This window comes from Lissotriton vulgaris, chromosome 4_1, assembly GCF_964263255.1.
Source record: "Lissotriton vulgaris chromosome 4_1, aLisVul1.2, whole genome shotgun sequence".
Lineage (NCBI taxonomy): Eukaryota > Metazoa > Chordata > Amphibia > Caudata > Salamandridae > Lissotriton > Lissotriton vulgaris.
The window spans coordinates 866,678,601-866,702,291 of record NC_141691.1 but is presented as its reverse complement, the minus strand read 5'-3'; positions in this window follow the sequence as shown (position 1 = coordinate 866,702,291).

Sequence of the window (23,691 nt, the reverse complement as noted above, 5' to 3'; positions counted from 1 at the left end):
TGGCTCCTGGTCCTTTTGGCTGTAGAGTCAAGCAACCCTTCTTTGCACCTGAAGCACCCGACATCGGTGGGCATTCGACTACTGAGCCCCTGGTCACCAGAAGTGACCCAGACTCTGTCCCATCTGCTTTCAGGTTCCTCTCACCTTGAATCCAGGCTTGGATCCCACTGGACACTCTTCGCCTTTCTGGCAGCAGTACTTCTTTGCAGCTCTCCATTGAAAACGACGAAGGTTTCCGACACCATTTGACACCTATGCACCCGGCTCCTCTGGGATAGGTAACATGGGTACCTCGGTACTGACTGGTGGGTTGGCCTTAGAACCACCTGTGTTCAGGTTTGCTTGAAGTCCTCTTAGAAGTGTCCTTAACTTGTAAATTTCCAACCACGACTTTCCCGTAGAGTTGTACGGAGTACGCCTCTGTGTTTCCTCACTGCACCCGTCCTGCATGGGCTCCCTGTGTCACTCCTCTGGGTGGTTCCTTGGGGTGCCGGTGATTCTACGTGCTCTAGGCACTCTGTCCAGTTAAGTCATCGTTGTTATACAATTTTATTTGTATATTGTTCGGTCTCCCCCTGGAGCCCGCTGTGTATTGTGCTATTTACGAATGTTCTATTGATTCAGTATTGTGTGCTTTGTGTCCTAGTCTCGTGTAGAGACTACTAGAGAGTGTTATATTAATCAATACTTATTTTTATGTAAACACTGTGTGGTTCTCCTTTTATTTAGTCATTTAGGAGGTGATATTCTGGTAAAATAAGTTGCTCTACATTCCTTCAAGATTAAGCCTCCATAGCTACCACTAGGATAGCTTTCAATTAATTGCTGTTAAGGTTGGACAACTTTACTTCTCCTCTCAGCATGAACTTGTTTTAGGGCCTGTCCACATGCTTTACTCCCTGCCACCTTCTAGAGGGAGTCAGTATGTTCCTCAAGGCTTTGCATCAGTAAAGTTTTTTGAAGCATTGAAACATTTGCTCTTGCTTCAGTAACCAATTAATGTATCATATTAATAGGGATTCACCAAAAGAACTTTTTTAGTTATGTCACTCACTTTTCCCATCTCCTAAATCTTCAATTGAAACATTAAATATTAGAACATCCATGGTTGTGCTCTAGAGATCTACTTTTAAATTAACAGTGTAAAATTGAACAGCATAGAAGAAATAGCAAATCCCTAAGTACCTACCAGCAGCATTGGGAAATTCTACGTTAGTAACACAACTAGAAGACTTACGGTGCTGCCCTACTCCAATTCCTCGTAAATGAGACACTAGGGGCCCGATTCACAGAATGAACTTAAGACTCAATCCTAAACTTACTACTGTTTTGGTATTCACAGAATGCACTTACTACTTTTGGTATTCACAGAATGAACTTACTCATTTCGGTATTCACAGAAGTTAGGACTCCTATCTTTAGGACTCCTAAATGCCTTCTGTGAATACCGAAAGTCTTAAAATTAGGATTTTTCTCAATTTAGTAGTAGTAAAGTTAGGACTCCTAACTTTAGGACTCCTAAATGCCTTCTGTGAATACCGAAAGTCTTAAAATTAGGGTTTTTCTCAATTTAGTAGTAGTAAAGTTAGGACTCCTAATTTTACTACTACTAAATTGAGAAAAATCCTAATTTTAAGACTTTTGGTACTCACAGAAGGCATTTAGGTGTCCTAAAGTTAGTAGTCCTAACTTTACTACTACTAAAGTGAGAAAAATCATAATTTTAGGACTTTCGGTATTCACGAAGGCATTTAGGAGTCCTAAAGTTAGGAGTCCTAACTTCTGTGAATACCGAAATGAGTAAGTTCATTCTGTGAATACCAAAAGTAGTAAGTGCATTCTGTGAATGCCAAAAGTAGTAAGTTCATTCTGTGAATACCAAAAGTAGTAAGTGCAATCTGTGAATACCAAAACAGTAGTAAGTTTAGGATTGAGTCTTAAGTTCATTCTGTGAATCGGGCCCTAGGTTTATAAATGTAGAGAATATAGATCTGGCCGCCAATAGTGCAAGCATCTTCAATCTTCTCTTGTAACAGCATTACTCAACCATCCTTGTACAGTTTATGTACACAGGTATACTTACTTTGGAAGCTTACTAATGGTCAGTTTTGCAGAAATGGGAAGATATTTACTATGAACACCTGCCATTCCTCATCTTGTACCATAGACTACAGTTCAATACAGTCTAGAGATATTCCAAAACAGATATTTGTGTTCCCCTGTGAGGGGTTCACTTCTGGAGTTAATAGAGAGATCTACCCCGGATAGACTTAGGGAGGCACTCTTTGCCTCAGCAGTGTGTCAGGGCTTGGCACATGACTCCTTATGTTTTTGATAACAGTCTGGCATATTATAGCAGTTGCTGTACCACTTTTGGGTTCCTTATCACAGTATTTGAAATAGGACCCTGGGGACCTTGCACCTTCCTGATAAGCAATCTTAGTTGAATGAGATTTGTGTATTTTTTGTGAACAGTGCCTTGTTGATGCCAACCATCAATATTGAAGGGAAGGGTACATTTTTGGTCCTGAAGATTGTTAAAAGTTATACTACATATGAGCTATAAAAGTAGATACACCCGTCTCAGTCTACTCAGTTCATTTTGTATAAATAGTCTTTATGGTGGGAGTAACATCTTTGGGTTATTACCGCCCACTCCGCTATAGTTGGCTAATTGGCTGTCATGCCCAGGCACTCTTCAAGGCTCCTTCAGTAATAACCATCATGAGTCTCAACGCTTAAACTAATGATTTCGCCTCTACTTGTATTTTGGTATAAGGGAAAACAGCTGTATAACAGGTATTCCTCTCAGGGTGACCTGAAAAATTACAAATTACTGCAAGAATAATGAACATCACACCAAACTCATGTAGTCATTCTCCATTTGTTTCTATTTTCAAGCCGATCAGTGACGAGGAGGAAATATTGGAAATTAATTACTCCTGCATTTGTTGCAAAATTGTTGTTTCTGACCGAATCAGATATTGAATTTGAGTGGTTATCAAAGCCTCTGTGCGCACTCCATTTCTCAACACCTACACTCTTTAATTCAGAAAAAGAGCAGTGATTTAAAATTGGCTCTTAATTTACGCAGAAAAACTTTGTGGTAAAGTTTTTCCTTTTGCTTAGAGATTTTAACAGTTTTGCTTTCATAATTAAAATCAACATGCTCAGAATAGGAATGCCATTTGGCAAATGGAAAGAGTGTTATTGTTTTCTAAGGAGACAATGGGGCATATTACCAAGGGGTGCGATAGGCAATTATCGCCAATTTAGCAGCCGTTTACGGCCGTTTTCGGCCACCAAGCGGCAATAATTCGATCGCCCTATTGGCAAGCTGTTGCTAACTGATGTTAGCGACAGCTTTTAGGCGATAGCGAGTGGTTTGGGGCTCGCTTTGCATGTCAGCGATGTTTATCGCTAATGACATGCAAAGTGGGGGTACCAAACCAGTTAGCGTTAAAAGCAGTCGCTAATGTCGCTAACGCCTACTAGCAAGGCAGGTGTAGCGTTGGAAATATTTGCGCTAAGCGCGAATATCTACAAATACTAACACCTGCCCTGACCATTTCTTAGCCATGTTATCCAATGGGAGGTGGATAACATGGCCAAGAGCATTTCGTCGCTAATTCATGAATATCGCTGTATTCTAAGCGATATTCACGCATTTCGCCGCTATCGCTGGATATTTTAGCACAGTGGAGAAAAACGTTGCTAATATCATATTTTCTCCGCTAACATATCCAGCGATAGGCAGTGATAAAAAAATTGTTGCTAAGCCTATTTAGCGATAAATGTCGCTACTTGTTGGTAATATGCCCCAAAGTTTTTTTGTTGTAAAGGAGAAATTGGGTAAACTAGGCAGGTTAGCAATTCTGAACTCACTAGGAAATAACAGAATGGAGGAGGTATTCAAAACAAAAATTAAGTACATAGTCCATTTTTTAGATGTGGAATAGTCACAAACACCCCAAAGATGAATAGGATACAGCAGCAGTATTGTGAAATGCTGTGTAATCACATGAATGATTTATTTATCAGTCTCAATAACAAAATATACTGTTTTAATTGTTATATTGGCAATCGTTAGTTAAAACTGACTTGGATTTTTTAAAAAGACTTGTCACAAAGTACGCGCTCAAGAATATGCTGCTCTCTATTTGAAATGTAGCCCTAGATTCCAATTTGATGGTTTATATTGGCAAAAATACATTCTGGGAAATCCCTGCCTAACAGCGTGAGCTCTGTAGCCCTCACATTATCTTTGGCGTTTCTTCTGACCCCTGCAGCACTCAGAAAGTATGTCCGACCATTTGAAGCAGAGACTTCTCTTTTATCATGTTACCTTTTATCCCTCCATGTATCTGAGACCCGCTGGCTTTAAGATCATTTATTTTATGGCATTAGATTTTCAGCTTCACTGGGGCCGGGGGCTGGCTGGGGAAGGGGGTGGGTGGAGGGGGGAGTTGAGGGCTGCTTGAAATACCCAGTTGTTCTGAAGGCCCTAAATGTGCAAAGAAATCTTTGAGGACCTTTTGAGCAAAGCTATTGCTATTTCTGGCCAATTTAACGACCTAAAGAAATCAAACATTTAATCAGTGGTAATTTTGAAAATACATTCAAATCTGTAAGATTCGTTAGGAGTATTTTTTCCAGGGAACACTATACTATTACATTACAATAATGTGAACTGATTCGATTAGAAATTCGAAAAGAGGGTTTAACAGCAATGTAAAATATTTTAAAAAACATTTGAGCCAATGTGATGGATGCCCTGGAAAAGTATAGCAGCCGATTGACTGAAAGGTGTAGTTTCCTCAACTATAAGTCTACGGAATCAATTAACTGATGTGCCTGCATGCTCAGAAGACCGAGCTTTCATTCACAAACTGTGGATAAAGGCAGAGACGTTTTATGACATTGGCAATTTGAGCAATTGCTCACGGCCGCTTTCTTCCAAGGGGCCCCCATGTCTGCTCTGTACCACACTGTTTGCAGACAGTGAAATTCTCATGAGAAATGCACCGCAGAGTATTAATAAAAAGTACTAAGAACAGTGTACACTCTATGCAAAACCTGCCCTAACAGAAACAATTCACTTAAAATAAACAAGGTCTGATGGTGTTAAAGATCATACTACCTGCAGCCTTCATACTGTTGGGAAAAGTTGCAGCTAGCTGTTCTTACTCCAGTTTACCTTTGTTTATTTTCCTGTCAGAACATTCTTGCCTCTTTTATGGAAGTTGCATGGGGGAATTTGATTTTGGGACCCCTTTTTTCTTACCTCCCATTTCACCCCAAATAAAGGATGTGAGTTGGATGCAATTTTCGTTTGGAAAGATTCGTGAAGATTCGTCAAACAGCAGGAAAGTTGTTAGCAGGCCAGAACATCAATTTCCTATGGCAACTAGAGCCTAATTATAACTACACAGTGGTGATTGCCAATGTGTAAAATAAATCTATCTATCTATCTATCTATCTATCTATCTATCTATCTATCTATCTATCTATCTATCTATCTATCTATCTATCTATCTATCTATCTATCTATCTATCTATCTATCTATCTATCTATCTATCTATCTATCTATCCATTATTTTTCTTTTCTATAACTTTGGAGTTGTTTCCATGAAATTTACCCCAAAAGGTTTCAAGGTAGATTATATGTGTCATGGGAAGTTTGAGGGTCTTCCATGCAGTGGGGACCGAGAAATAGGGGTGTGAATTAAGGGTGCGTTTGTATTGTTAATTCCCATAGGAACTTTTAGCCACACCTACAGCCCGAAAAGCTGCATGAATTTACAATAAATTTGGCAGGGAGGTAGATGTTGGTTCAAGGAAGTGCCTTTTGCTTATTTGGTGTAAATCCATTTAGTAGTTGTTGAGAAATGTAAGAGTAAAATATTATTAGTGATAACTCAGACCCTGGAGATTTCCCGAAAAAAGCCGAGCTCATGCATGGAAATGCACAGCTCTGATTGGCTGTCAACATTTCAACCCAGAAGTGTTGCCAGCCATCTTGGAACTCGGCTTTACCAGGTTGAAAGAGAAAAAGTGAAAATAAAGAAAAGGGGGATGGGTGGGACTACTCTTAACCCCAAGCCATGGTTTGGGATTCCTCAGGGTCCTGGCCACTGCACAAAAACATTTTTTTAAAAATTAAATGGTCTTAAAATTGCAATATTTGCAAATTTGCATCAAAGATATAAAAAAAAAATAAGCACAGGCTCCCAAGCTTGCTTTTAAATAACCTGAGGTTGGGCTAAGTGCTGGGGCCATATCATAAATAATGGAGGGGGGCATTTGGGACCAGTCCTAGGGCTTATAAAAGCCCCAGGGACCACCGCCTCCCCAATGCTAATTACAATAACATGGGGGGCCATGCGGACCCCTCCTGCCCTGGGGACTACCACCTCCCCGAGGTTTTTCATATTTGGCTTGGAGGGGCTTCACAGACCCCCCAGGGATGACCACCTCCCAGGGACCAAACTCTAAAATGGGAGGGGGCCACTTGTCCCCTACTTCTAGGCCAATCTTGGCCCAGGGGACTCCCACATCCCTAGGGCAGTCCCTAAAAGAAGAAAAGGAGAGGGGCTGCGCAGCTCCCTTTCCGGAGCTATACATGTCCATGCCACCCCCAGTGTCGGCTCCAGAAATGTCCTTGGTTTCCACATTGCAGATTGCAATGGTTTGGCGGGAGCACTACTCCCACCAAACCATAGCAAACAGTGCTTCACTTTGAGCAAGCAAGAGCATTTTTCCCTCGCTTGCTCAAAGCGGAGCAAACTTTGCTTTTACACACAGGGAGCTGCATCTTTGCAGCTCCCTATGTGTAAAAGCAATGCCAGCTCCCGCAGGAGGCGGGGAGCTGGCAGGGACCACAGGAGACTTCAGCCTCCCCAGCAGTCCCCACATGAGAAACTGAGCGCCCTGGGTGGGACCAGGGGGCACAGTACTGATGCCAGGCCATTTGGGATGGGTTCTCGGGGGCCTAAATCGACCTGAGAAGGGGGCTGCCTGCCCCCTTCTGTTTAAAAAACAGAAAAGAAAAAATAAAACAAGGAACAGGCACTGGAGGATCAGGTCCCCGGTCGAAATAACCCTGTGACTGGGCTGCGTGGCCCCCTCCCTTCAATAATTAAAAAAGAATAAGAAAAAGAAAGACCCAGCACCAGGGAATATGGTCCCCGGGGCAAATTTTGGCCCCAAGGAAGGAGTCTGCGGGCCAAAATTGGGCCAGGGAAGGGGGGCTATGCAGCCCCCCTTCCCTAAAAAAACCGAAAAGCCCAGCAACTTGCTGGAGGCCAGGCCATGCCCCTTTTTTCCACCACTTTGCAAATGCACCTCCTGGGGTGCTGCTGGTTGGGGATGAAGTCCCCTTCACTTTTTACGGCCTTAGGACTAAACTAGACTCCTTCCCCCAACCACTACTGCAGCAGGAGTCATGTTTGAAGGTGGAGGATGGGGTCGTGGCCTCCGACAACCTTTCAGAAATCCAGCTGTGTGGGTCTTACTGGAGGTTACAGAAGGAGTAGTTGGCCCCCAAAGACCCTCTGGACCCAAGGGGACTTCCTCCACCAAACATCAGTGCACCAGGAGATGTGTTTACAGAGTAGTGGAGAAATGGGGTGTGATCTCTGTAGACCTCTCAGCAGTCCCACTGTGTGGGCCTTCCTGGAAGTAACAGGAGGGCTTGCACTCAGGGACTCTACGCATCCAAGGGGACTTCATCCCCCAAACAGTAGTGTGCCAGGAGGTGCATTTGCAGAGTGGTTGAGAAAGGGGGCAGGGCCTCGGATGACCTCCCAGCAATCCTGCTGTGTGGGGCTTACTCTAGGTAATAGTAACTAAGGTAACCAGATAACTGGAGGTATCTATATGAATTACTTACTTCCTTGTTTGTTGGAGATGTCACATATTGCTCAGCATCACAACAAATCCACAATGGTGGGAAAATCGCTGGGGGCCCTTTCAGTAAGCTATCCCTGTTACTGGAAACAGGCAAGAAGCCCTTTGCATGCTAATACGTTGGACGGGCCAGGACCAAACAGGCGGAGCGTCTGTCATGTCCTTTAGGCTAGTCCTGTCATGTATACCCATTTTTACATACATTTTTCCATCCATACAACAATAACGGTTCTGAACAGGTGACCTTTTACCTCGTAGCTTGCTCCTGTCTCTCTGACACCAAGCTCTCTTTAGTCTATCATAATCCCTGTAACTGACATGCATAAACATGTCCCCAGGCACGGTATATTTATTCTGTATAATGGTCACCACTTTTTTTTATCCTTGGCCAACAGCCAGCTGGGCATGATCGCATGTGTTTGGAAAAACATTTATGGTTGGTTTTAAAGCATTTATGACTGTTTAAAAAACATAGTGATTCTAGAAGAAACCCTGGAGTGACCACTCTAGTATATAAGACCCTTATTACCCCCTGCAAATTACAGGAGAATTATTTCCAAGCTAACACGGGGTCCTGCATGCTGAATCTTCAACAAGAGGTTGTCTGACGTCCCTTGCAAGGTGTCATCCTCGATGAAGAGACGGGGTAATTTATTCTAAACCATCAGGTGAGTGGGCTGGTCCTTCCCAAGGGATTTCTTCGCTACAGATACATGTACATATACACATATACATCCTACACATACAGATCTAGGCTAGGTACATTTAGGAAATTTATTTAGGGCACACATTTTAGGAATATGCAAGTGCTACTGTTTTAATCTGAACTGCTAATGTTCATCTTCTAGTACTATGGTAGAAATGTATCTACTATTTTTACTATATTGGTACAAGCAATCTCTCTCGTATGCTTCTGTTTCGTGATTGTCACAGAAAATATGTTTTATGCAAGATTGACGCTGGACCAATAAATGCTTATTGAAATGTCCTAATCTCCATCCTGTGTATTTTCTGAGAGTAAGTGAGCACGAGTATCTGACCGAAAAGTACTGTACTGTTTTCCACGATCCCTGCGTGTTAGAAGGTGGTTCTGACACGCTCAGCCACCCAGATTTTTTTGCTTTTCGAGCACCTATTCGTTGAGCTTTTACTGTGGGGGAGCCTCATGAGTTGGGACTCACCCACAGTGAACTCATGATGAAAGAGACTGCATGTGCAATTTACTGGTGTCCCCCTAGCTTGACTAGGTTGCTGAGCAGCAGCTGGAGTAAGGGGCACCTGGCTGGTTACGTGTACATGCATGTGCACACATGTACGGGCTGCTCAGGGGATATTCCTGGCATGCTCAGCCCAGGAGCAGCTACAAAGTGAATAGTGTGGCCTGACTTATTCAGAATTGGGTGGTGACATGTAATAGGCTTTATACAGTGGGAAGAAACAAGCCAAAGAATGTCAGTGTGTTTTACTGTTTTCACTTCATTATTCTACTATGGGGATGTGGAGCCCATGTGCTAGTTTCACTTTTCTAGGGCTTACCAATTCCAGACACACACTAAAGTCCACTGTATCTGGTGTGAGAACAAGTATTCTGCAGAATCCAAAGTCATATTTGTACTGCTTTTGGATCATCCAGAAATTTCATATTTCTCTGAGTCAGCCCATAACCAGGGCTTGGCTGGGGGCTGACCCCAGCAGACTTGATTAATGACCTCCCCTCCAAGAGCAAAAGCCTCCTCTCCATAGAAGAGAAGATGGGTGGAGATACAGGCTCAACCATCAGCAGCTGTCACTGGGTGCCAGGCACTGGCAGCACAAGGGAGCAGGCAGTGAAGGGGAAGGGGCTTTCAGAGATCATGTGGCAGGAAACCCCTGGGCGACGTCATCTTTAACCAACCCAAAGGCATGGGCAGGAGGGAGGGAGCAGGGGCAGTGAAGTGATGTGAAGTGATGTGTCGCTGTTTGATAGGACAAACAGAGACTTCCTGCCTGCCCCCTCCCCAAACTTTAAAAAGTGTTTGCACAGGAAGAGAAGCTCTCTCTGGGTTGTGGTCTACTGAGTGCCATCATGCCCCCTGCAAAGAGGTCTCTAGGGTTCCGGGACCCCATCTCCGGGCCTGAAGTGAAGCCTGCACGCAGGGTGCCAGGAGCCCACCCTAACCCCCACAGAAGAGTGTAAGTCTGGGAGCACCGGAGCGCTGCCCCTGAGGGTGGCACAGGGGGTCCGGGACCCCATCTCCGGGCCCTGAATGGAAGGAGGAGGCAGGTAAAGTGCCGTCACACTTCCCCGCGGTTGTGGAAAGGTTGGGGGAGTGCTGTTGCACTCCCCTGAAGACCCCTGAAGACCCGCTAGTGAGGGAGCAGCCTCCGTGTCTGACCGCTGCAGACCGGAATGCATATGCCGGCTCCTGCAGCCGCCCATGAAGGTGCTGGCTGGGAGGGAACCGGCAGGGTCAGCAGGGGGTGGGCTCCCTGGGCTGCCCTCCTTCAATCTGCCAGCACAGGGTGTCCCGGGTGGGACCGGGCACATGCAATGAGTAGAGGAGCGGCCAGGGAAAGGCTCCCCGAGCCACGAGAAAAACTCACCGGTAGCACAGGGGCCGGGGTGGGACCAGACCTCCAACGATGTTGTGGAGCAGCGGGGGGTGGGCTCCCCGGGCTGTGGGAGCCCTCACCAAAAGCATGGGGTCCGGGCGGGACCGGACCCCCAATGATGTTGTTAATCACAAGGAAGAAGGGCAGCACAGCTCTCCCCAGAGCAGCGGGAGATCTGCTGCTCTAATATGCAAGAGTGCCCATAATGCCTTGCAGGCCTGGACCAGCCTGCAAGGGAAAAACAGCAGTTCCTCTGGTTGTGGTGGCCCCAGTTGAACGGGGTCACCACCACAGGTGTGATGAAGTGCAGTGTGAGCTGCAGGAGGATGCAGCCTGCCCCAGCATGAACAATAGACGTCCCTTCCTAAGTCTCATGGGGACTTGAAAAGAATAACCCCCAAAGGGCTCAGCCAGTATTTTAACGCCTCCTAGGCTGGAACTTTTGTTCTACAGTTGGGGGTGTATTGCGAAGTGCTCCAAAGGATGAAGGACTGAGCTGGGGATGTCTGTAGAAGGGCATCCCCTGGAGGTGAAGAGGGGTAATTGCTCCACAAATGCATTTAACCACGTTATTTTTATGTTGCAAGACATTCCTGCTAGGGTGTCTGGCTGTATATAGTTAATCATTTGGTTTCATCTGTGATAACTTTAGGGGCTATAATTGCAATGCATTCTAAGCAAAGTGGGGTTATGTTGCTAGACATTCCTGCTAGGGTATCTGGCTGTACATATGCATTCTCATGATCTACAAATGTGATGAGTACTGTCATTTTAAAGTGATGCTTAAACTAAGTATGGGCAAATATTGCATATCTGCGGTCCGCGAATTCGCGCGAAATCGCAAAAAAGTCTGTGAATTTGCGAATTTTCCAGCGAAATCGCAGATTTTTTTGCGATTTCTATCTACTCAACTGGAGTACTTTCTACTGGCTAATCAGTAAGTGCTAGCTCGTTGGGTAAATGTATAGTGCTTTTCCTACACTGCAGCTGCGTAAAGGGCCAGAAGATTTGTCTCCACTGACCATGTGTGCCTGTAACTTTGCCACCGCGCCAAAAGGCGCCAAGGTCCCTTGAGTGAGCTGTCCATCATAGTTGGGAAAGGGCGGGAAGACGTTAGATACAGCTAGTGTGTGTTGCGTGGCTTCTATGCGTGTCAACATGCCTTTTGTGTATAAAGAGTCAGAGAGCTAGCAGGGCAGCAGGTGAGAAGAAAGCAGTCTCCTGGTCACAGGAACTACACGGGGATTGCGCTTGCGAAACTCAGGGATGCAAAGACCTCCCTCGGGTATTACAGATAATTTTCGACGGCAGAAATGGGGTTAAAGCACACTTGCCCAGCCTCGACCGTGCTCACTAATGTTTTGGGCTGATTAAAACGTTACTGAATTTGAGCTTCAACTCAGGCACCTGCTTTATTTATATCTGTAAGTGCTTCCTGTTGAGGTTTATTTTTTGGCCCACAGGAAGCACTTACAGAGTCAAGGCAGGTGCCCGAGTTGAAGCTAACTTTGTAACCATTTTAGAATGGTGCCAGCAAGCACTCTGGCAGCTTGCCAGCGCCATTCTAAAATGGTTACAAAGTTAGCTTCAACTCGAGCACCTGCCTTAACTGTGCTTCCTGTGGGCCCCAAAAAGAAATCCGCCCGCTCGCGATTTCGCAAATTTTTTCGGCAATTTTGCGAGATCGAGGATCGCGAAATTGCCGAAAGTTCACGAGCGGAGCGGATTTTGCGCCCATACTTAGCTTAAACATGGATTTTTGCCGCTGCACTTAGGTGAAGAACCCAGACTGTTAGCCCTTAAGATGTAGAGGTGTATACTTAATGGTCAGTAGGGACTGCTCAGTCAGGGTTGTGTGTCACCAGGGTACGTGAGACTAAAAAGGAGGAGTAACCATATTATTAATATAGAAATGGGGTAATTAGACTAGAAAAAGAACAAGTCCCTAGTTTTGTATGTGGATCAAGTGTTGTACTATTAACGTGTACAATGGTGGTGGGGTCTATAAGCTCACTCAGTTATTTAGAAAAAACTTGTAGTTTCCAAAAAACAGCAATAATTGCCCCATATACACTTTACATGTATAAAGATTCCCAATTAGCAAGCTCGCATATGGATGCACTGAAAACAGTAATGCCAAGGACCAAAACAATTAAAAAAATTACAAAATCAATTTGAATTCATAATTTGTTAAAAACATATGAAACCACTTTAACAATAATCAATACTAGTACCACATTTGATTTAATAAATAAAAAATGTGTGCCTATTTCAAATGCTTGTTAAGGTAATAGGGTGGGTCGCCACTGGATGATGCCAGTGCGCAGGGCCCTCACTCCAGGTTATGTTCAACTAACTGCATTTGGGGGCAAGATGATGTGCATACATGGGAGTGGTGGAACTAGGCCCCACCCGCCTGCGGGAGGGGTGGAGATATTTACAATGTCACAAAGTAATGGACAATAAATTATTGAGTGTTATTGCTGCGCACCTCTAATGGCGATTACTAGCCCACACCACCTCCCTTGAGTAAGCCTCAGACTGCTCTGCAACGTTACCCTCTGAGAGTCAGGCGCTACAATTGGGTGTTTGGTTCCCAGTGAAGGACAAATGTAGTCATGTTATTTGTGCAGACCTCACATATACTGCCTCGTTTTCCAACACTGTGGAATCAGGGTTGTCATGTTCAGTGGTTGCCACAAACTACCTACACCACTGGAAGATACAGGGGGTGGTAGTGGCACTGTAGAGCTAGCTGGTCTAATGGCTAACATATCCTGTGGGGGTGTCCGAAAGCGGTTGGGACACCAAGCCCTTCCGTTTAAGTCATCCAAAAGGTGCAGGTACTGGGGATTCCTAGGAACTACACAGCATGGCTCCACCAACGTTGGTTTTAGTTCTTATATTAAAAGTTAAAATTTGAGTAGTTCAGTGGTGCTTTCTAAGAAAGCCCTACTCACACTTTTCAGAGACCTCTGAAGTGGGAAGGGAGAACCACCCCAGCTGAGTAGATATGCCCTGTGTATTGGCTGAAGGTTTAACAAGCTTGTAAGGATAAAAGGTTCCCACATTTTGCAAAACCCAACCATGTAACTTTTTTTCTTCTCTTTTAAAAATTACTTAGCCTGGGAGTAGCCCGGAGGAAGAAGAATTTGCAAATGCTCTTAATATCACAGAGAACTGCTGACATGCAGTAACTCTAAAGCTGGTAGAACACGTCGTACACACAACAGGTGCCTGTGTTACCTTTGTGATTGAGGCACACAAGGTTTTCGTATCAGAGGTATTCTATTCTTGAGTTCAGTGTCACCTGCAGATCCACAGAATAATTTGTTCCACAAATACATTGTAGTTGAACTACCAGAAAATACATTTGATACTAAAACATTGAAGTTCCGTTAACTTACCAGCAAAAAAATAACTAGTTTAAAAGTGCCCTCTCCCACACAACATCTGTTGTGAGACTCGGTCCGCTCACCATAAAAGGAGCGGCCTGGCTGGTCTTAGTGACATACACGCCACATCGAGAGATAGATACACTAACAGTGGAAGTCGTACAATATGCAAAGACATAGTCTGGCTATACGGACACATTGTCCAGTTTGTTATACAAACATTGACAGCCCAACCTGCGAGAAATGCTCCAGTCGGCCCACATCAGACCACACTTACGATTAACCCACAGGCACTAAAATCAGATATAGGAACAATACTTTCCAAACGGGAGCAAATTCCTTTCTGGATACCACAAAAAATAGCACAGCTGGAAGCAGTATTCCCCCATACGGGTCCGCAGGAAAAACCCAGAATACTAACCATTTGCTTGCCAGTGGGTTTGGTTCCCGCGTTTGAGTATTGCACCACTTGGTAAACAATCTTTGCTGCTGTATACATTAGAATACACTGTACCCCTTCCATAGCAATCGTTCCGGAGGTATTGAAACAAATACAAAATGAGTACGGGCAAAACCTGCCCTGGGCTTGAGGATTAAACTGTTGGGTAATTTTGCCAAAGTCTTTGCAATCATGCTGAGTAACATAAAGGGGGAGGCAGCAGTAGTGGCCATACACAGCAGCCTAAGGGAAATATGTATATAAATACGGAGCGAGAATTACCAAAAATTATTCGATAAACGTTTGCTGCGTTAGGTAGAGATAATATGGGAACCAAAGCAGGGAAGCCACAAATGGCGGGTAGTCTCGACAAGGAAATCTCAAAGCAATCACCCGATTCTTCTAAAAAGAAATGGGACAACAAACAATCCAAAAATAACAATACAGAAAAGAATTCACAGTCAAGGTGTGGGTCTCCCTAATGGGAGTCCCCTGAAAAGAGGAATAACCTCAGGAATTGTGATAACATTAGGAAACCTGACAGGTATCAGGACACTGATACACTTTCATTATGTTCCTTCCAGAGTCCATACAAAAAACTAGGAGAGCGGCAGGCAATCAGAGCAAAAGACTGAAGATCGACCAAAGACAAAACGAAACAACATTGAAGCCCAGATTATATTATCAAACAGGAAGAGCAACCTAAAGCAAAACCTCAATTCAAAAAGAAGAGAGTAGCTGGCTGAATAATTAGACATGCCCAGGTTACTGAGGACTCGGATTCTGAATGGGGAATGGGCTCTGACGTTACTAGATAGTGTGGCAGAAGTAACAGTGACTCGCCGGAACCTGAAGGATTTTCTGGTGACAACAGTATTAAATGGGCACATCACGGTGGAAACACATGATACGAGAGTTAGTGTCCCGCATCGATTACAGGAACTTACATTCCAAATAGATGGGGACATCTCAAAAAAGGTTAAAGGTCTTTTTTGGGAGAACCTAACATATGGATATGACATATTAGTATTTATTTATTTATTTAAAAGGTTTTATATAGTGCTGGCTAAACCCAGAGGTATCAGAGCGCTTTACATGAGTATCCGAACATAGTTGCAGGTTACATTGTTATAAAGGTTATACAGTTGTTAGAGCATGGCAACATAGTTACATGTAAGGTCGAGATAGACAATAAGGACATATACGTAAGGGAAGAAGCAGACAAGGGGAGAGATTCAGGGGTGAGGGTAGGAACAGGGGAAGTAGACAGAGAGTGAAGGAGAGAAAGAGGAGGGGAGGTTGAGAGGCACAGCATGAGAAGAGGGGAGGGTGACAGGGACATAAACCAGTAAACGAGTCAAAGCTGCATCCAAAGTCCAGTAAGTTGTGATCCCAGGGGAAGTGGTATCATTTCCCCATCTCTGTTGCGAGAGGTTCCCTTTATGCAGTGGACTCTCTCAGAGGGGCTCTGAGACTCCAATGTCTACATATTGGATCTTTCCCCAGAAAGGGGAGAGGGAGTGCTTTGGCAAGGGGTGCCATACAGAGATAAAGGTAACTATCCTAGACCTCCGCTAACTGAAGAATCCCTTAACACTGTGGACTCTCGCAGAGGGATATCTGAGATTCCAGGACAGGAATGCTGGGATCCTTCCCCAACAAGGTAAGAGAGGCACATTCAAGGAGGCAAATTAAGGCCTATTTCCGTTATGTGTGAGATCCCTAACACAGTGGACTCTCTCAGAGGGAACTCTGAGACTCCGAGGCAATAATGCTGGAACCCTCCCCAACAAGAGGAGAGGGAGTGCTTTGGCAAGGGGCATAATCATGGAGGCCGATAAGGGACAGTTGGGCGGTGCGGGGTGGACCTGTACAATGGACAGGGGGAGGGGGGAGGAGTGCTATACATAAGGTTCATCATAAATAACAAAATCACATCAGTTACACAATTACATCAAATACTAGGAGAACATTTCAAGAGAATAGAAGATGAAGTAAAAGGATCTATGAAGGTTAAGAGGGTATAGATAAATATATGCAACACATTGAAGATTGAGAAGGGAGAGAAATAGAGCGGATTGGGGCAAAGGGGGATTGAGAAGGGAGAGGAAGAGGGGGTTGACGGTATGAAGAGACGAAGGGAAAATCTGATCAATGGTCGACAGGGTAGGTGACGGTTGAGGAGGGAATCACAGCCAGTCTCCTCTTTAGCTCACAGGGTAGCTCCATCAGGCAACAGTCAGATGGCTAGGTCTCTAGTTTAAATCAGGTACGTGTTACATTGGTTGCTTGACACATTTAACTAGCATATAAGACAAGATTAATGGTGCAAGAAGGGTAAGGAGAGTAAGGGCAGACCCAAAGGTATCAGAGCACTTTACATAAGGTTCCACATAGTTGCAAAGTTACATCAGTTACAAGCTACCAAAGATACCAGTAAAAACATTTAAGGGGCATAGAAGAAAAGGTAAATGGGGTGGGGAAGGGAATAGATACGACGTAGAGACAAAGGGAAAGTCTGCCCAAGGTCCGGCTGGGTAGGAGACGGCCGAGGGGGAATCCGCAGCCCATCTCCTCTACAGCTATCAGGTAGCTCCACCGGACATCGGTCAAATAGCTAGGTCTCAACAGAAACACATTAAAGGGATAGAAGGCAAGAAGAAGGGAGCATAGAGGGGGAAGAGGGTGGGTAAAGGGGGTACGACAGAGACAAAGGAAAGTCTGCCCAATGTCCAGCTGGTTAAGTGACGACCGAGGGGGGATCCACAGCCCGTCTCCTTTTCAGCTAACAGGTAGCTCCACCGGGAATTGGCCAAATAGCAGGGTCTCTACGGTCGAGGGAAAGTTCGAATCGAACATGTCCTGGAGGGAGAGCAGGATCCAGGTCAGGTGAGGGATGCGGTTAAAATCAGGTTGATGAACAGTTCTATTGTCATGGAGTGGTAGGTAGTTTGGCTGCCTGAGTTTGTGATGGATTGCCCTAAAGTGGGAAGAGTCATTTTGTTTGCTTTCTCCGACCTCGTTCCGGAATCTTTAAAGCATTCATATGCACAGGAGTGGGCGCTAGCTCCGGCATTATACCGCAATCATGTAGGTTAGGGCGTGGCGTCTACTCACCATGAAATCCCATTAAAATCTACTCCAAATCCTCAGAGACAGTACCTCATTAAAAATTATGCAAAAATATATATCCCCAATGAACAACCCTTTGTTTCCAGTAATGAAACCTGACAATACATATCATCTAGTTTTGAATTACAGACATTAAACACATGCAATCAAACATTTGCAGTTCATAGTGCCAAATTAATGAACAACATTGTTCAGAAAAAATACAAAAAAATTAGATATCTCTAATAGATTCTTCTGCCAAAATATAGCTCCAGAAAGCAGATATTTGACAGCATTTTCTGTCCTCAGCACTCAGCGTCACTTCCAATGTTTGCCCCAGGAGTATAAGAACAGCCCAGAGCTATTCTTGTCAAGAGTGTCAGAAATATTACAAACATGTGATGAGGAGGCAGTGTCCTATCTAGATGATATCTATCTCATGGACAATAAATTTCTGGAACACTTGAGGAGGGTGAGCAACATAATTATGGGATTTGTCAATTTGGGCTACAAATTTAATTTCAAGAAATCTAAAATTGCCCATCTCAATGTCCTGTTTTTGGGATGTGAGCTATCAAATTAAGGCAAAAGCCTGTCAGCCAACTTTTTAGAAAAGTGTGCGCTGCTCCAACCTCCAAAGACTCTCAAAGGTTTGCAATCCATTTTAGCATTTGTTATTTTTTGGCAGAACATGCATTCTAGATTACGCAGAAAGAGTAAACGCTTTCTACAACCTAATTAGATCTGATTTCCCAGCACATCAGTGGACACAGGAACATACAGATACTCTACGTTCAGTTCAGGCTGACATGATAGCATCTAAATATTTGCACACATGTGTGAATACCACTAACTTGGTGATCCGGGTATTCCCAGGTTTATCAGGATATACATATATCACTTTCCATTAAGGTGAAACAGTCCCAATCGCATGCAAATCACAATTATACACAAATGCTGGAATGCGATTTTTGGCAACTGAAAATATTTTGACAAGTACAGACTGCTGTGAGAGAAAGAACACTAACATAGGGGAAATGCATTATTGTTGTAACCCGCGTACTAACTTTAGAAGCTGTTACCAAAGCGAGCATTCCAAATGCAAAAGTACTGCATCTGAGATGGATACAATGGGCTAATTCTCTCCCTGCACCATATGTGATTACTAATATGATTCTACAATAATAACACAAGCGTTCCTGCAGTACGAACAAGAATACCATCTCCCGAATAAAATTTTGCTTCTAGAAAAATATGAATACATAATTTATACTGATGGTTATGCTCAGCCTGGCATTGGAAGTAAACAGCGGTATCACACACCATGTGCTATAGCGAAGGGTCCCATGCAGTATGGTAAATTCCATCCCAGCAATACGACTACACAATCTCTGGGAGATTGTACCATGCAGCTGACAGAACTAAAAGCCCTGATACTAGCACTACAGTCTACGGATCGGGAATTCCCCTCACTGTTCGATTTGTTTTACTGTGTGCAGTCCTATAATGAACATCTTAAATACTGAGACCAGAATGGGTTTAGAGATTCCAAGGGTTGCATAATTAAACATTTATTTTTTTGGGAACAAGTGGCAAAGCTGAAAATATGCCTGCCACTGGCTCAAGTTATTCACACCTTAAGTCATAAGTGTGTTGGCATACATGTTGAAGGGAATTCACTGACTGATGAAGCCGCCAAGGTGACAGTGCCAAATGCTGCTGTGGCTGGAATCACTCGTTCTAGCACGAGGACAGACGGAGACATACTGATAGCTGTCAACACATCCGAATTCCAGGAGTAGGGGATAGAGTTATACAGAGCATGAATCGCAGATTAGGTTTAATTATAGCTGCACATGAGGGTCTGGGCTCAGCACATGCAGAAGTCACTGCTACAATTTCATTATTACTATCTAAACAAAGGCTCATGTCCTGGGACCATCCATGCCGCTACGGTGAAATGACCACCGTTACTTTTACAGGTTCACGACGACAGAACCTTCATACACGGTCAGGAAGAGGAAGTGACTCGACTTCCTTGGTTAAAAAAAATTCTACACCGGAAACGTCAGATACAAGTGGGGCAGGCTACACTGCCCCTCACACCAGACTAACTAAAGATCCACTTAATGGACAGGAAAAAGAATTTGAAGGACTCTACCATACGGTTCCGGGGAAGTTTGTATTAGCCCTGAAGAAACTCCCTGGAAGGGAGTGAAACGCGTTGGCTGATCTTTTTTGTAAAGTGCCTGGTGATTTGTATTTTAAAAGAATGGATAAAAATAAATAAAGAACTTTTCTACATACACAAGCAACAATCGTTTTGGACTTCTTTTTTGGTGCGCCCCCGCAAAAAATCGAACAAAGACCTCCCGCATGTGTCTATTTGGATTACTGCAGCCCCCTAAATGTCTTGGTCTTAAAAGGAAGCCATGGAAAGTATGGACATAGCCTTGCGGTACTCCTCCCCTACTATCCGAGGGAAATTCGGTAGGTAGTGGAGAGGAAAAACCAGGACCTAAAGCAATCCTAAACAGCAAATGTATTAGGTACGGGTGGTAGTTGGGTCAATCACCTATATGGGGTCCAGATTTCGTGTAGTAGCACTAGGCATAGCTACGCGAAGTGCACTTTGCACTATGCGAGCTACGCATAGCTATACAAACTGCGTAGTGCACTGTGCAAAATGCTGTTCGCACTGATTGCACAGTGCCAGATGCTTGTCCGCACTGTGCAATCAGTCCAAACCGCATCTTGCACAGTGCAAGCGGTCATTTTCTGCCACTCTAGTGGATTTCTACGTGCGTTGAGAATCTGGCCGGGAGGTTTATTTTCCACGCTCGTGATCGGCAACATAATGTTGCTGATCGCGAATAAGGAAAAAGTCTTGCCCGGATAACATTTTGCTCGCTCGTGGTCGCCAACTTGCCATTGCGGACCGCGAGCAAGCCAAAAATGACCGGTACACTACGCTACGCATGTTTGCACTGTGCTACGTGCAATTATCATTGTGCAAGGTAGCGCAAACTTTGCAAACTACGCCAGCGTAGCATAGTGCTTCGCCAAAGGTTTGTCCACAGGGCACTAATTAATACGGCAAGAAAATCCTTAAGAGGAAGTACCCCCTATGATATCCTGTTTGGGACAAGAATGTGGGTACCCAACCTCTATTGTGCCAGCATAGTGGCGAATGTAAAACCATTTCAATTGAATGATGGTTTGGCTGTTTTACAGGAAGTCAATGAATTCCGGGCATAACAAAGCAACGTCCAAGTAAAATGCACCGCCACTGGGGAAGTGAAACTGATTCCGGCAAGACCTGTATGGTCCTGAAGATTGGGGACCTGGTCAGAGAAAAGATCGTGGCCAAAAAGGAGTTCGGGCCATCCTACAGAACACCGGTACCTGTCCTGGTGGTTCAAGGAACAAAAACAGTACTTCTTCTGCCCCTTGCCGGCAAAAAATAAATAAGATGTGTCTCCATTTATCTGATCAAACAACACTATGTGGCCGATTCTCAACAGCAGGCCGCGTGGAATCCTGAGTAGCTTAAGATCTCCTCTCACTGCTATATAGGAAGTTAAGATGGAAAGACTAATAACCTTTTCAAGACTCCTCTATGCAAGATGCAGGAGTGTCAAATAACAGAGTACGAATTACACAAGGTTAAAGTTGAAATACAAATGAAACGCAAATTGCAAGTCAGCCCAATAATGTCACCTAAATCAATGTGCCTTCACGAGAAGCAAGTGCCAGTTCTACAAACACTGCTGAGCTGCCAAAGATAAATCGAACAGCGTCTGGCTATTTCATCAACTTCAATGACTTTTCTTCAGATCCAAGTGAACCTGAGCACATGCCACCCATTTCCAGAAAAGAACAATTTCAACAATTCTATCTCTGGCTGAAAAACACTTAATTGGTGTCCCCTTGGTTGCATCTTTGGTTTGTGTTAGGTATCCTATTCCTGTTCATTTGTATTGGTAGAGTTACTATCTTTTTCCTACTATTGAACAGACATTACCTCCCACAACGCTCTGCAGGGCAACCTGTGATCTTAGTCTTAAAACCTCATATGTTATCACACCATGAACAGGGATACTTGTACCTAGTGAACTTTACTGCAGTTCCAGTGCCGGATGATATAGTTTGGGATAGAGTTTCATATGATGTATCTGGTCCTACTGAATATTTGAAGATTCCACATGCAGTTAACATTTCAATGAATGATTTCATTACCCTGATACACTCTATGATGATTAGGACATTGAAACTGTAAATACTATGCTCTCAGATTTAGAACAATCTGCTGCATTTTCTTACAGGGAATTGTACGAAGACACATCTGACTTCAACAATATTTATTGTTACCAGCACTATGGTCATCACTTTTTTCACACATAAATGTGCGTACTTTACAGGGTTCAATGCACAAGACTCAATGTTATATTATTATAAGCTTATGCAAACAAATGCAACTGCAAAAGCAATGATACTGACAAATACCAAGCTTATATATTCAGCACCTTTTATCTCCCTACTGTCTACACAAGTTTTTTGACTTTTGGAGGGACACAATAGACACAAAATCCGTTTGGGAGAGGAAGGGTTGGCAGGTTCAGGAAACAGAGACTTTATTTAGAGCTTGCCTCATATCATTACAGACAATATTCCTGAAAAGAACAGTGCAACAGACTACCTGCGACGGATTTGTAAAAATAAAAAAACTGAAAACAACCACGCATTCCCTTACCCACACCTATTGAGGGTTTATTAAATGACACACTGATAAATGAGGAGATGCTGGGTGCAATATTACAGAATAGTACATACAATGCATCAGCTCCCAATTCGAAGTTATGGTTGGTTTAGCCTATCAACACAAATAGGTGTCAGTCAAGATTCAGGGGTACCACAGGAGGGTTAAGTATCCACAGGCATGACCCACGCTTTGTACATACAGACGACCCAGGGGTAGTGACTACACATAGTGTTCGGAAGCTGTGCCTAGAATGGCTTAATCCTCAACACTACAACAGGTGAAACAACACTTGTCCCTTCTATCTGACAACATGGATCTTAGGGATTTGTTGCTGGGTCCCAAGAAACTGTATAAAAAATGCTTATTATATGCCATCTACAATGAAGTGTGGAAAGTCTCCCAACAGGATGTTGCTGAGAGATTTCGTGAGATCAATAGACTTAACCTAGAAAAGTCATTGGCTGTATTCGACAATGGTATAACCACACTTTCTTCATGAATTTATTCACTGGGCAACATTGTGTCCTCGCAATCGATATATTGGAACAAGATTTGTCTATTCTACAACATGGGCAATCTCAATTGCGCTCCATTTTCTTTTGATCTGGAAGCTACAATCATTGTGTTCCCATGATCTTAAAGGTGCTAGAGAGGCATTGGACAAAACACTGTGCACCGGCGGAAAAACTGTCTTACAAGCAAGCCATTAAAGCTTACCAGTGACTATGCAAGATGGCAAGGGCGGAATATACTAAAAGCAATATTCTGGCTGTACAAAATAACCCACAACTCCTTTTTGAAGTGGTACAGGAACTGTCGGGTGCAGCACACCAATCAGAACACCCTAAACTATCTATAACACAATGTGAAAAGCTAGCGAGATATTTCAATGAGAAAATTGAGAACATTTATACCGCATTTAGTATAAACGGAAAACAGAGCCCTGAACCCATTCAAATGTCAGCAATCCCCATTCTTCTTAGTGAGCCGGTAGAATCTTCTGGGAATATACTTACCAGTTGGCAACTGCTAGAAATAACATATTTTATGGATATATTAAATAGCATTAGGTCGGGTTCCCCGAAAGACCCTTTCCCTGTACACATTCTAAAAAAACTTGACACCCTGATCTTAAATGGGATTATGGAACTCCTTAATGAATCAATTGAGGAAGCAGTAGTGCCTGGAAACTAGCAATGGTTCTTCCCTTACTGAAGAAAGCGAACGCTGATCCGGAAGTCTTTGCCAACTTTCGCCCTGTCTCCCTGCTGCCCGCATTTTCTAAAATTCTAGAAAAGCATGTCAACAATCAATTGACTGAATTTGTGAATTCCCAAAATCCCTTGCACCTATCCCAACCCGGGTTCAGGGTAGCACAGTGGCACTTATACTACTAGATTTGACACCATATCCCATGTGACCCTAGTCCGAACACTTAAATCGTAGGGTGTGGGTGGCACTGCCCTGAAATGGTTGGAGAGTT